The sequence below is a fragment of the Oncorhynchus mykiss genome, chromosome 7, assembly GCF_013265735.2.
Source record: "Oncorhynchus mykiss isolate Arlee chromosome 7, USDA_OmykA_1.1, whole genome shotgun sequence".
NCBI classification, from domain to species: domain Eukaryota; kingdom Metazoa; phylum Chordata; class Actinopteri; order Salmoniformes; family Salmonidae; genus Oncorhynchus; species Oncorhynchus mykiss.
In genome coordinates, this window is record NC_048571.1 from 25,802,046 (window position 1) to 25,817,717 (window position 15,672).

Genomic DNA, 15,672 nt, shown 5'->3' on the forward strand with positions numbered 1-15,672 from the left:
ATGCAGATAAATCCTTAAAATTAATTATTTTACTCAATATCTTATCACAGCATTGGCAAACCATGGTTGACCAACCCCCTGACAAAAATGGCTGACTTTTATTACCATCATAACAAGGTTCTTTCCCATTCTAGTATTCTAATTCCTAATTATGTGGTTAACCAAACAACCTGAGCTGTTTTCATCCTATTTGTAGCACTTTAGCACATGACTGGGCAGTTTTTAATGATCTTACCACTTCGCACTTTTTAAATTGATGTTCTTTTTATGATATTTTTACTGAATTAGTACGTACTGTCCTATATGCGAGAGCTCCAACAAAAAAAATCCAATGTATGTATTACTTAATAGCTGTGTGTGTGTGTGTGTGTGTGTGTGTGTGTGTGTGTGTGTGTGTGTGTGAGAGATTGTGTTTGTGTGTAGGCTGTGTGTGTAAAGTAAACATACTCAACGCAGAGAAATAGAATCTCAGTCAATAAACTGTACAGAAACTAAAACAATTATGAAAATATAAAAGTGCTCTGATAACCAATATCTTTTTAATAACTAATCAACACCTATAGTTTTGTAGAGAAGATGGGCAGTGATTTTCATTTTTGGATTTATCAATGTTGAGCTCAGTGTCGATTAACCACACTACATTGCGAAATGATGAATATTAAATGACTTGCAAAAATCCTGAATATCAATCCCAGTGGCACTGGAAGAGCTTCCTGTTTATTAAAATCTGTAGCCACAGTAGCTAGCTTCATATTTTGTCCCGGGAGATTCACAGTTGTTTCCTAGGCAACAAGCGGACCCCTTGCCCTTCCCTGTGCTGCTGACGTTCATTTTGGACCATACCAAGTACAGCTATTGGTAGGATGATGGTGATATTTATCTAAACATAATCTAGTTCAATTTGTTGGACAACAAATTCAATTGACATTAATAACTGTGAAAATTAGAATTACTGCAAAATTGAGTGCTAATACATGCAATACATAATAATACCACTACCCCCCTGTAGTCAAGTGCATCCTTCTTTACCATTCTTTGGCCATCCCTGAACCAAAGATATTTATAACTAACCTAAGATAGTTCATCTGTGTCGTTTACAGCGGGAGAAAATGAAGCATAGGGGGCAGAACAAGCGAGGAGGTGGGAAAATCCAAGCACGAGCTGGCGTTGTAGAATGCATTTGCATATTTCCGTTAGTGAACGTCTCCTCTGTAAAGTGCGCGTGTGTGCAGAAACTCGATTCGACCTTGCACTCCTAAACAACGCAATTTAAAACGTTGGAAAAGCGTCAAGTCTATAAAACTTAGTGCACTGTGTTCGTAACAGAATATAGTTTTGGGAAAAACATTGAGATCAGATATTTAATCGATGAGAAAATTAGAAGAACGTCAGACCAATTCCAGCTAGTTCCATCCGCTCCTACTGCCACAGGACTTCCTCTCACTACCATATTTGGTGGAGAGAAAACGTTCCAAACGGATGCTTCAGCTTTATAGCCCCTGTGACGAGTCTGGGTTACCCCTTCTTGTCTGTGACTGAACTGCAAAAGAGCTTGTTGCTTGTGCAACACGATAGCCTTACTGTAAAGTAGTTAGTGGTGAGAAAAAATAATTTCTGCCTTTACCGAATTTCTATTTTTATTTTCCGACTAGAATGTTTGCAACTTGATATTCAATATTATTTTACCTTTCCTGGGAGTTGTTCCGCGTGGGCCGATGAACGTCTCTTGACTGCGCGCGGTGACCAGTACAGCTGGATGCGACAGGTGAGCAGGTAGCCAGCTAGCATAGAATAGCTAAATTCTCGCTAAATTCTTACTTGGGTCGTTATGATTATGGTTAGTTACCTGTTAACTAGCCAGTTTGTTTACCTCGTCACCTTGTGCTTGGCTTTGTGACCGTGGTTGCCAACATAGATAGATTGCTAGCTATGTTATTACCGGCGCGAGCTAACGTTAGTTCGTTTTTCCGCAGCTACTCCAACAAGAATGCTAGCTAACGTTAGCTAGCTAGCATCTCGTAGGCTTTCAAAGTGAGTTGACAGATTTTTTTTGAAAATATTACTTCAGTTAGCCAATGTTGTCAGCTAGCACTAAATTGCCCCTGCGAGGTAGCTTCCAACTATTGGCTAGAACGGTTTCCTAAGTTCACGGCACGCGAACATGTTATTGAGCTGTCAAAGCTTCAGGTGGCTGTCAGTGTCACTAATGTTATTTATGTTATTGACTAGATAGTTGGCTTTGGCAAGCCAATGCTGCCATATCAAAGCCGATGCAAACTAGCTAGTTACCTAAATTAAATTCCATGGCCACATCTTGGTCCAATTTAAAGAGAAAAGTAATCTATTCATTACTAGGATAGGTTGAGCATCTCCTAGATGGCTCTTTCAGGTGCAAAATGACAGTGCGTTGCAGACATAATCAGCCTCAGTAACAGTACATACATACTTTTGTAGGTTAAGTAAACATAATGCAGGTTATATAACTTTGACTTATAACATATATGTTATGACTTAGACATACAAAAACTCACTCACTCACCCACTTTTCTTGTACAGTGTGAGTGAAGGTCAATAGGCTATGCTTGTGTGTTAATGTGCCAAAGATGATTTGATGCTGATCGAGGATGATTTATTTAGTAAGGCTCAATAAACAGTTAGGCTATGCATGTGTGACTCATAATTGTTTTATTCCTTGTTCTGATGTTCATGTTTGCAGGGCAGAATACAGATTTCAGACTCGATTTCAGATGTCAAACTAATGCAATAGCCGAGGCCCGATATTACAAAAAAACATAAAAAATAAACAAAATTGGATTAACAAATGTTATTTTGCTCAGTGTCCTGGAGAATTGCTAGGCAATGGACTTTAGAAATATGTAGTTAATGGTATAGCCTAGCCTTCAAATAGCAGGTTATTGTGTGTCTTACAAAAAGAGAGATCCTGAAATGAATATGCATTGCGAAGAACTGTTGATGAGATTCACAGAGGATATATAGGTCTATCCGTGGATCTGTTTTGTCCATCTTGGGTATCCATGGAAACCCACTGCTGATTGAGACTTGAAGCTCTGCAACATAGCAGGGGCAAATGAACAATTCAACAAGATGGAGCCTCTTTGTATTGTCAGTCATCTGAACGATGTTACATAGCTGCATTCGGATGTAGTGTAAACCTATCTCATTTCACTCTATTCTATAGTGTTCTGTACATTCTATTCAGTCATGTATTCATTGGTCTTCAGAAAGTCCTTCATCCAGGGGGTTCAAAGTGAAACACAACTCTGCCTCTTGCTATTTAATTACAGCCAACAACAGGAAGGCAGCATCCCATCATTGAGCTTTCACTGGTTTCCATTATTTTCTTTATTCAAATCTTGGAAATGGAGAGATGCCACACCCTTTATTTTATGTGAACGATTGGTCTGCTTGCCTCTTTTAGCCATAGGCTATAAAATCAAATTAAATGTTTGTCATATGCACAGGATGCAGTGTAAATGGTGCAATTAAATGCTTGCAAGCTTCCTCAACAGGGCAATTAAAAAATATGTACTATTACTATATGAAAACAGGGTAAGAATTTAGCCTAACAATGTTTCCTTACTAAAATGCACTATAAAGTTCATGAAATTCTCTTGGAAATTGCTTTAAAACAAGGGCAAAAAATGTTCCCACAAATTCTAAACCTTCCTCCAATTAAAAAAAAAAACGTATCAAAAAATATCTATGTATATCTCTTGTGTTGGTTGTTTTTGTTTCTTTAGCCTACTCATTGGAAAGTCACTTGTGGAGTTAATAGCCTGTTATTTAATATCACAGTTGGGCACAAGGGTGAACCAGGACAGAGGTTAGGGAGGGGATACCGTGGTGGGAAGGAAGTAGCCTGACTTGTTTGTCCGCAAGGCCTTTGTGTTACTGTTGGTAATCTATTTCTGCAACATTACCTCCTTTATGTCTAGTATCCCATCATCAAAGTGATTTGGATTAGGTAGAATATTGGACTTCGTTTAGGACCACTTGCTCCCCAGTAGGCTCCTAGGCTATGTTTTCCTGCAGTCATCTCCTCTCCACCTCTGTCTGAAGCACTTTCTAGTGTTGTCAAGCATAGCTGTATTGTGACAGTTTGCAAACTGTCACTTCCAGCCCCCCCCCCCCCCTTCTCTCAGCGTAGGGATGAGAGTAGAGCACCAACTGATTCTATATCACTATTCACTCAAACCAAACTGAAACAAACAGGCTGAAACTGGAGGGACCTACCTGAATATGTCCAATAAGAAACGCTTGTTTACAAAACCTTTTGCTACGATGCGCACTAATGAATATGACCCTGTAAGTTGGGTCCCCTATTACGGTCTATGGGTGGGTCGCATGCAACGATGATGTTGGTGGATGGCGCTAATATAATTGTTTTTAGTCTGTCAACTGCTGAGGTAGGATACACAATTCACTTTGTTTAGGAGGATAGATTAACACCACACCACCGATTTGGATGGTGGGGAAAAAAAAAAAAAAAAAAAAACATCTGTTCCTCTTTTTTTAGAGCACTAGGTGTTATTGTCCGAGCTAGCCTTGAGGGTTATCAGGTTTATTTGGCGGTGGACTGGAAAGAGCATGTCTAGCCTCATCGATGTTGTTGATAAAGCACTCAGGCTCAGGCATGTATGGGAGTGGGAGCTCAACGCAGAGAGGGTGAGTGAGATAAAAAGAGTGAGAGTTGGATAGAGAAAGGGAGAGAATACAGCTGTTGTGTTGTATTGGAATCGAAAAATCATGAAGCCGGCCGGGGCTCTGACTCATCAGTTCTGTGCTGCTGCCGCTCCATCCACCAGGTCTCACGTGATACTAAATAGGCTGCTGTGTGTGTCGTCACCGGGGTGGGGTGGGGTGGGGAGAAGAGGAGAGACAATGTTCTCTTTCCTGAGGGGATGCTGCAAAGCTTATGTCATGTTACAGTGCAGGTGGGGAGAGCTTATGCTCTACATCAGATCCTTTCACATCAGACGGGTGTAAAACAAAAAACAATACGCCCTGTCTCTCTTTTTAAAATAGACTACTACTTTATAAATAGGTTACATACAGGTATTTAGCTTTATTATATAAACTTTGTGTTTTTGTTTTGCTTATAGTGATACAGAGGAGGATTTGCTGTTTTCATGTTGGTTGCCTTGTAGCTAGATGTTGTGTCCTTCGTGGAATGCCCAAAAGGGGGATGGATGGCTTGCAACAGTTGAGCTGGCCATGAAATTGGGGAAATACCTTTAAGATCCAGCAGTGTCTGTGTCATTGGGTTGTTCTGAGTTCTGCCTGCCTGCCAGTCAGTACCCTGCGAGCCAACCAGAAAAGCGCTATGCCCTGATATCCCTTTTCCTATTGGGCTGAGCCCTGAGTGGGTGGACCTGGCTGGAGGCGGTTGGGCAGGCAGGCAGGAAGGGGCTGGCTGTGGGGGATGGCTGGAAGTGTTTCAGCCAGATAGTTGAGCAGACACTGCTCTGCTTCCTGTCTGCCTGCTCCGCTCCGCTCCCCTCCGTGGCTGAGAGAAAGAGAAAAAAAAATCCCTGTCTAGGCATGGGACTCTGGCTGCTGCAGCACTCGGCAGCTCCTCGCAGGGAATGACAACAGTTCACGTGGTCATTAGCTCCAGACGCTGAAGCAGGGGAACTACTCCGAAGCATAGCAGCTGCACCTGGTGTGTCTATCTATGCTGTGGCTTAAAGAGAGAGGCACGACAGAGCTATTCGGGACTCAGCAAAAAACGAGGTGGGAAGAACGTCTCTCTGATCAATTTTTTTAAAAGTAGTTTGCTGCAGTATGGTGCATACCATCCTGGGTGGGTAGGGAGGAAAGAAAGAAAGAGAGTGTGTCTGTGTGGGAGAGGGAGCTACAGAGAGGGAAAGAGGGGGAGCACAAATGCGTGAGAGTGAGGGGAACTCGCTGATATGGTCTAACAAGCACTTTGCGGGTTACAGCCGCTTGAGTTTCTCATGCTTGTATTGGGACTTGTTGATGACGAGGGGAACTACCACAGACAGGCAGTGCCTCTCCCTTCCCTTCATGATGCAGACAAATTATGCAGACTTCTCTCTCCATGAAGTTCAGAGCACGTGGACCTCCTAGAGAGAGAATGAATTGCCCGATTTATTTGTAGTCTGCTTCATAGGCTGTTTCAAACTGTACTTTTATGCCAGGATATTGTTTGCCATATAAAAAGAGTTTCACTTTCAATGCAGTTAGTTCATAGGCGTAGCTAAAATATCTTTCTCTTGTACTAGAGGTGGACCTGAAACAGAGCCGAGGGCTGGCTCCCTAATTTGCCTTGCTTGGGCTTCTTACTATTTTAAGGAGGTCCCACGTATTTTATTATCACATAGGAGGTCCACAGCCACACTCCACAGTAAGCTCTTTATCCACTGCTCTGTAGTGTGCTAGTATGGGAGGGAGCTGTACATGTTGACCGGTGCGGCCTGGAAACAAGCAGGAAAACACTAGAACGGTGTCTGTCTAACAGTTGGCAGTCACAGGGGGGCAGTGGAGGAGGAAGTGGGTGTTTTCTGAAATGGAAGACCGTTCAGCCCTTCCTGTTACAAAAATGAACAACAAAAAACAGTAACGTCACAGACTTGCAATGGCTCTTCATTAGCAAGGCCAGGGCTGCAAGCCCAAGCAACTCCCTCCCTAAATTGATTCACACGTGAGTTGTCGCTGCTGACACAGAAAGGTAATTAGCCATGCCTTTTTAAAGGTTTGGGAGCTTTTAGTGAATTTTTTTAGCTTTCAGCTAAAAATATTCCTCCAGACCTTTTAAACATTAACAACAATCTACATTACCTTGAAAAAAATGATCTCTTAATGTCCAAGCACTGGTTTTGTGTGTGTGCTGTGAAAAGAACGCTGAATCATTTGGCCCTCATGTTAGCATGGCTTTTCAGTGAAAGGATACATCTGCTTTAAAATGAACAGGCCACATTGGAAGTAATTGTTTTCTCTTCCAGAACTACCGAAAAGTCTAAATGCTAGCTAAATGCTCAATTTTAAAAGACAGACAGGTTATTAGAGGATTATCTGAAGTTGGATGATATAATAGTTTCACAACATTTCTTCCTGAGTAACTTTTGTGTGAATGTACAGTTGTACTTACATCTTTTAGTACTCGAGTCAGGAAAGTTCATGACCGTCACATCAAATAGGTCTCCTGTCTGTTACAGGATACATACACTTCAAATCCATCCCTCTCATTGGCTATCAGATCTATACTGAGCTGTAGATGGCCTAATCAGTGCAGGGGATTGGTTAAATATCCTATAGGCCAGTTGCCTGTGTCAGTGGCATGAGATGACCATTGCGGTCACCGAGTTTTAGTTAAGGCAATTAGGATATGAGGCACACATTTGTGCTGACTTTGTTAAATGTTCTCTGCTTTGCCTCTTCCCAGTTGCCCTGCTTAGCTTAGTCCGCTAACCTGTGCTGAGCTAGTGTCACTCATTTCCCCTTACGCTAATAACATTTGATAATTTGAAGCTCCAGGAGCTGTAGCTAATGCCAATATCAATTTGCAGGATGGCATACTTTAATTTCCACCCATTTTATCCTAGCCTAATATTTTAATAGCAGGCCTATGACTTGAGCTTTGAAAATATGCATTGGTAAGACATTTGTGTAGACTTGCAGGAAATTGTGGTATACAAGTTAAGCTTATTTAAATACGTTCCCTTGTGATGTGAATGCACTTTTAATTTGTGAGTTTAACGAGATCTTTTTAAGAGAAATCTGCAGAACAAAAAAAAGAGCCTAGGCTATATTTTTATGTTGGAATTTTCAGCAAATGGATTGCACGATACGGCAGTTGACCATATGGAAATTCAGAACAAAATACTGTCATCATATATGCTCTTTAGAACCATTATAATTAGGATAGTTTTTTTAAACTAGCCTGATCAGAAAAAAACAGCACTATTACTCTTGTTTTTCCACAACCAATCGATGGACATTTTCGCTTTCATTACACTGAAGCACACTCGCATTCTTTGCTGCCGTGGAAAATGTGGCCTACTTGTGTTCCTCTTGGCCATATGCAAATATATGGTGGATTGCCATGTCTGCATTGTAATCAATTCAAAAGAGAAGGTATTCATTTGCTTGGTTGTTATAGACCTGCTGTTTAACACCTAGCTGGTGCTTTAATAAGATCGTCTGTATTCTGGAAAACGATGTAAAGTGTAGACTTGGCCTTTCTCTCAGGTTGACAACATCCAGGGGAGACGAACACAGCTGATAGGATACATGGGTGGTATTCAGAGGTCAAGCTAATGACTTTCACTTGAGAGAACCCTGCACTGGCCTGCTCTCATTCAAATTCGGAGATGACCAAGATAATGCTTGGCCAGCTGGCCTTAGTAACTGTAATCCATCAAGGTCTTGTCGTAACATGGAGCGTTCCCCAGTCCCCACAAATCTTTGGCCTGCTCTTAGGTCTCCTTTCCTAGCTGGTTAGGCTAGCTGCTCTTTGGTAAAACATTGCATTTTTACTGGATGACATGGCTTTACCTGCCTCTATTCAGGCAACAGAGTAACTACAGTTTTTGAAGGTTGCCTGTCATTTCAGTGTACCAAGTGGGATATTTTTTAGTTTTGTTGCATATGTAATTTTTTTTTATTTTGTAGTGGAAAGCCAAAACAAGCTTGACTGTTGAGCACTGCGCACATCAATCTGTCCTGAAAGCACCAAGAGAGAGCTGGGCGGGGGCATACAGGACTAATCTGTGCAGGTCACAACAAGGGTGTCGCATGGCCCTACCTATCTGGGCACCATCTGTCCCTCCACTCGTCCTCATCAGCACTCTTTCCTGGAGGTGTGTCTGCTAGGCTAGCCTCAATGTATTCATACCCCTTGAATTATTCCACATTTTGTTGTGTTAGCCTGAATTCAAAATGGATTAAATATTTGTTTTTGTCTTTCACCCCATAATGACAGTAAAAACATGTTTTTGGAAATGTTCGCACATTTATTGAAAATTAAATACATAAATATCTAATTACAGCATTACTTTAGTGCCTTGTTGCAAACAGGTTATTATTATTCTGTCCAGGCTTCCTTCTTTTCACCCTGCCATTTAGGTTAGTTTTGTGGAGTAGCTAAAATGTTGTTGCTCCATCCTCATTTTCCTCCTATCACAGCCAAACTCTGTTTTCAAGTCACCATTACATTAGCCTCATGATTTAAATCCTGAGCGGTTTCCTTCCTCTCTGGCCACTGAGTTAGGAAAGACGCCTCTATCTTTGTAGTGACTGGGTGTATTGATACACCATCAAATTATAATTAATAACTTCACCATGCTCAAAAGGGATATTCAATGTCTGCTTTTACATTTTTTTCTTTACACATCTTTACACATCTGTCAATGGGTGTTCTTCTTTGCAGGCTTTAATATCCAGCCGGGATTGGGAGTCCCATAGGGCGGCGCACAATTGGCCCAGCGTCATCATGGTTTGGCCGGGGTAGGCCGTTATTGTAAATAAGAATTTGGTCTTAACTGACTTGCCTAGTTAAATGAAGGTTACATTTGCAAGGCATTCGAAAACCTCCTTGGTCTTTGTGGTTGAATCTGTTTGAAATGCACTGCTCAACTGAGTGACCTTACATATATCTGTATGTGTGGGGTACAGAGATGAGGTATTCATAAAAAACATATTGTAAACTCTATTATTGCAGACAGTGAGTCCATGCAATGTTAAGCTAATGTTTACTCCTGAACTTATTTAGGCTTTCCGTAACATTTTGACTCAAGACATTTCAACTTTTCATTTGAATTCATTTGTAAACATTTTGAAAAAACAAATTCCACTTTGACATTATGGGGTGTGTGTGTAGGCATAGTGACTAAAAATCAACATTTTCAAATGTTTAAATTCAGGCTGAAAAAGTCAAGGGCTGTGAATTTTCTGAAGGCACTGAATATGTAGCCTATATACTGTACATGGGCTAGCTTAGGCCAGGCTACAGTACAAACACGGGTTCAGTAATATGCTAGGGCTAAGCTATATCGTATGGCTGTATGAGCTCTCTCGCGCTCAAGTAACCTGATTTTTCAGGCCATTCTTCATGATATGTAGGCTACCAGGTATCTTAGCTGTGTTTTTTTGTATTTTCTGAACCAGGAAGGAAGAGTGTTAGAGTAGGCCAATAAGATGTTACACTGGTAATCTGATATTATAAATGCCTTTCTGCTTTTCTTATCTATCTCACCCTGATATGGGGTCATAACACAATTGAAAGAAGACACTGTGTTGCAATTTTGTTTGAATCTTTTAAAAAAAGCTTTAGAGCATTTTGCAACTTTGGCCCAGCTTATGCTGTAACCCAGACAGTTATTCAAATAACACATCGATTTGTGGGGATTGCTGATGCCTGGAAATTGAGAAATACTTGGCTTCTGAACGATGATGATGATGATTCAGCCTGTCATGATTTAGGAGCATAAAAAATGTTTTCTGAGCCAATTAAACGTAGAAAGAAATATATAAACAATTGGTGATTAAATGCAGAACTGCATTACACAATCCCAACTTTAAGCATTAGTCGGGAAAATGCTAAACTGACCCAAGATCAGCGTCATGGGGCAAATTCACCCTGCACCGTATTACATGTGGGTTTCTGCACTTTACTATTTATATTTTTGACAACTTTTTCTTCACCCCATTCCTAAAGAAAATAATGTACTTTTTACTCCATACATTTTCCCTGACTACCAAAAGTACTCATTACATTTTGAATGCTCCTTAGCAGGACAGGAAATTGTCAATTTCATCCACTTATCAATAGAACATCCCTGGTCATCCCTACTGCCTCTGCTGTAGCTGACTCACTAAACACAGATGCTTCGTTTTGTAAATGTTATCTGAGTGTGCCCATGGCTATCCGTGAATTAAAAACACAAGAAAATGTCTCTACATCCAGTAGGAAGGAATTTAAAGGTAATGTCATGGGCCAATGCTAACTAGTGTTAGCATAATGAATGGTACTGTATCTACTAGCATTCTAGCAGATACCATAGACTAGTTAGCAACTTCCTTTTAAACTGCATGCAGAGACATACAAATGGTATCCGCAAGTACATCTTACTCTCGGGAAGTAGATAAAGGGCTCCATTGCCAAAATCCTGAATTTCCCTTTTAAGACCTATTTAATTTTGAATTATACGGTGGCCTAGTATAGTATATTACAATGTAACACATACATTTGGCTCTGTACCAACCAGTAAAACAAACCCAAGTGAGGCTAAGTCATTTCGCTGCCAGGAACCGTATCCTTTAACTGTCTTGCACCCCTAATAAAATGAGACCATCTGTTTATTTTATTTTTTGGGGGGGGTTGGGCCGATGATTCTAAAAATAAAAAGGTATTAATAGTGAAAGGTCACATCTGACATGGTTCTTACCTGGTTCTTTCATAGCGACTCACTTGTCCCCGGGGAGATGCTGTGGAATTAAATCCTGCCTTTGAGACTGCAGGCTTGGTGTCAGAGAGAGAATGCATCTCATTTCATATTTGCAGTGTGGTTCTAAAGTGGGCCAATTTCCAAGATAACAGGATGGTGTTTTACCACACACACTAGGGTTGGGCCGATATGTAACCCGATTCAGGAAACAAGGCATATGTCTCAAGTCACAATTTTTTTTTTATCAAAACAAGTTTTTTGCCCGTATATGCCTTCACCGAACATGTGAACTTTCATGCGCCTTTAATAACAAACTTTTATGCCATCTGTAAATACGAATAACGTTTTTAAATTAAGAGCCTGGTTGGTTTAGCCAAAGAAAAAGTCAGGAACCTTCCCGCTAGCCATGATTGACTGAGATGAGTGGGCCGAGAGATGAGTTTCAGATTGTTCTGCGGTGTAGCATCTTGCCTATAAAATGAGTTTTTTCTAAAGATATAACTTTAGCGATGTAGAACTGCAAATATGTTGCTACTGCTCTCTGTAATACTGCTGCCCTGAATTTATCAGGTTGAAATATCAAAACAAACTCTGAACCAATTATATAATTTGGAGACCGGTTAAAGCATTAAACATTTATGGAAATTTAGCTAGCTAGCTTGCAGTTTCTAGCTAATTTGTCCTGGGATATAATCAACCAATCAAATGTATTTTTAAAGCCCTTCTTACATCAGCTGATGTCACAAAGTGCTGTATAGAAGTCCAGCCTAAAACCCCAAACAGCAAGCAATGCAGGTGTAGAAGCACGGTGGCTAGGAAAAACTCCCTGGAAAGGCCAAAACCTAGGAAGAAACCTAGAGAGGAACCAGGCTATGAGGGGTGGCCAGTCCTCTTCTGGCTGTGCCGGGTGGAGATTATAACAGAACGTGGCCAAGATGTTCATAGATGACCAGCAGGGTCAAATAATAATCACAGTGGTTGTCGAGGGTGCAACAGGTCAGCACCTCAGGAGTAAATGTCAGTTGGCTTTTCATAGCCGATCATTCAGAGTATCTCTACCGCTCCTGCTGTCTCTAGAGACTTGAAAACAGCAGGTCTGGGACAGGTAGCACGTCCGGTGAACAGGTCAGGGTTCCATAGCTGCAGGCAGAACAGTTGAAACTGGAGCAGCAGCACGGCCAGGTGGACTGGGGACAGCAAGAAGTCATCAGGCCAGATGGTCCTAGGTCTCAGGTCCTCCGAGAGAGAAAGAGAGAGAATTAGAGAGTACATACTTAAATTCACACAGGACACCGGATAAGACAGGAGAAATACTCCCTCCCCCCCCCCCCCCCCCCCCCCCAACGACACAAACTGCTGCAGCATAAATAATGGAGGATGAGACAGGAGGGGTCAAGAGACACTGTGGCCCCATCCGATGTTACCCCCGGACAGGGCCAAATAGGCAGGATATAACCCCACCCACTTTGCCAAAGCACAGCCCCCACACCACTAGAGGGATATCTTCAACCACCAACTTACCATCCTGAGACAAGACCGAGTATAGCCCACAAAGATCTCTGCCACGGCAGAACCCAGGGGGGGCGCCAACCCGGACAGGAAGATCACGTCAGTGACTCAAGTGACGCACCCCTTCTAGGGACGGCATGGAAGAGCACCAGTAAGCCAGTGACTCAGCCCCTGTAATGGGGTTAGAGGCAGAGAATCCCAGTGGAGAAAGGGGAACCGGCCAGGCAGAGACAGCAAGGGTGGTTCGTTGCGCCAGTGCCTTTCCGTTCACCTTCACAGTCCTGAGTCAGACTACACTCAATCATAGGACCTACTGAAGAGATGAGTCTTCAATAAAGACTTAAAGGTTGAGACCGAGTCTGTCTCTCTCACATGGGTAGGCAGACCATTCCATTAAAATGGAGCTCTAAACGCTGAAAGGTCCTCAACTCCGACAATTAATCCACACACAACAAAATAGTTTCTAGTCATCTCTCCTCCTTCCAGGATTTTTCTTTTTTATATAGCGATTGGCAACTAACTTTCAAAATAAGGTGAATTACCACTACCGACCTTAGTTCATCTTTCAATCACCCATGTGGGTATCTGCTTCTATAAACCAATGAGGAGATGGGAGAGGCAGGACTTGGACCCATTCAGTGTCAAATAGAACTGACTTCTATTTTATCGACTGGAAGCGTTGGCGCTCGTTGGCGGGTGCAATGATTGAATAACATGTATGTGTCAATTAGTTTTGCAATGCTTGTGTGGTCAGCATGTAATTTTCATCCATATCGAGTGAAAAGTTTAGTAATTACAGCACTTTTTGTACATTATCTCCCCATTTTTAAGGTGATTAAAAGTATTGGGATAAATTAATCTGTGTGTATTAAAGTAGTAAAAGTGTAGTATTTGGTCCCATGTTCCTAGCACGCAATGACTACATCAAGCTTGTGACTCTACCAATTGGTTGGATGCGTTTGCTGTTTGTTTTGGTTGTTATAGATTTATTTTCTGTCTAATAGAAATGAATGGTAAATATTGGAGTCACCTTTAGTGTAAGAAACATATTATATTCTTAAACTAGATGAGAAAGTAACAGATGCACAAATATCATACCCCAAGCATTTTTTGTGGGTGTGCGATATTTGTGTGACTTAATCCTGACTGAATCGTGAATAATGATTATCTGTAATCATGGTAGCATCCACATTAATGTAGAAGTGTTTAGAAACATTCTATTTTTGTTTCAATAAAAGTGACTCCAAAATGACACACTACATCATTTGCCATTCATTTGTAAATATTATTTCACGAGAAATGTGACTATAATATTGTAAATTAGCCTGTAAAGTATGCCTATATGTTGGTTTTCAGGTCCAGAAATGGAGCATCATGGCTGATGATGGGTTAGGCCTACTTTAACTTGGCACCAGCAGCTTGTTGCATGGTTATAGATATGGAAATGCGATGTTTTTTCTTAATTGTTTTTATTCTAACTTTATATTGAAGCAGACCTGAATGTGACAACTGCCCATGATATCGAACCAAGCGATCAAAGATAGAGCGCCTATCTTACGGTAGGCCTCTGCCATGGCTTTTACTGTCTGGACTTGCTTTCTTTCATGACCACTAAAGCTACTTCCCCAAAGTTTTGACTATGATTTGCACATAGGTCTATTTGTTTGTATGGAGTCTGACCAATGTCTCTTGTTCATTGTGGAGTGCAGTATGCTCACTATGCTAGTGTTGTTGTACTTATTTTGCCCAATGCCTTTTGAATGGAGGGATCTGTGGTATATGAAACAGTGAAGGGAATTTTAAACAGCAGCTGCAGGTTTTTACAACCCTCCCTCATTCGCCTGCCCCACCCCCACCCCCCTCTCCCAGTTATCACCAGAAAATATTTCCAGATGGGGGTAACAGGCTCCCTGCGCGGTAGTTGGTTTGTAATGGGTTCAAAAAGCAAGCTAAAGGATAGACTATGTCCATTTTTTTATTTTTTTTATCTAGCGAGTCATTCCCCCCCCACCCCCCTCCCCCCCACACACAACCCCAGTAGACGGAGGACAGTGCCTGAAAACAGATGCAGAGCGAGAGCCGCGAGACCTATATTCTCTCTCTATGAATTGAAAATCCACTGGTCACATCGATGATCCGTCGTCTAATTTGACTGGTCCTGTCTGGTGGGTGTTGAGGCGCTCTAGGTACCCGGGCAGTGGCGTAATCGTGTCTGGCACATGCATCTGTCTTGGTCTCTCGCTCTGCCTGTTGGATGGCTTCCCGGAATAATGCTGCGCTGCATGTTTTCTATTAGCTGGCGGCTCTCGCCACGGCATTACTCGACAGGGTGGATGGACCCCGGGGGCTTTAACCCTCCTGTCCCGCACTGGCTCAGTTTACTGCACTCTTGCTGTCTCATTGCACAGGGGTCGTTGCCATTCTCTGCTCTGCTTTGTATTCAACACGCTTGGGGGCTGCGCCGGGCGAGTTGGCACACAATGACGTAAAGTAATGATTGGGAACTCAGACCAAGTGGCAGCTGAATAACCTCGCAACCGCCCTCTGTTGGCTTACACGACACTTCAAGCCAGCCTCCTCTTACCTAGCCCCACACACACACGCCACTAAAAACAGGGCGCCAGACGTCTCTCTATCGATGCGTTTTTGACAGTCATATTATTCTCCTGGTTATTATGTGGCTAAACACTGCTATCCCATTTCTCAATGTTTGGCTTAGGCCCTACATTTCTAG

The 15,672-nt window shown here is 41.9% G+C and overlaps 1 protein-coding gene across 12 annotated transcripts in view; it reads left to right on the forward strand.

Moving 5' to 3' along the window:
* Positions 1–1,504: 1,504 nt before the first annotated feature.
* Positions 1,505–15,672, forward strand: part of LOC110527576 (muscleblind-like protein 2a) — a 70,959-nt gene continuing 56,791 nt past the window's right edge. For 3 of the 12 annotated variants that reach the window (XM_036983078.1, XM_036983080.1, XM_036983074.1), the window contains exon 1: positions 5,453–5,754. The gene's annotated coding sequence lies outside the window, so the exon portion shown is untranslated. Of the gene's footprint in view, positions 1,774–5,450; positions 5,755–14,474; positions 14,498–15,672 lie in introns of those variants that run through there. The other 9 variants (XM_021608946.2, XM_036983076.1, XM_036983079.1 and 6 more) reach the window with 7 other exon arrangements.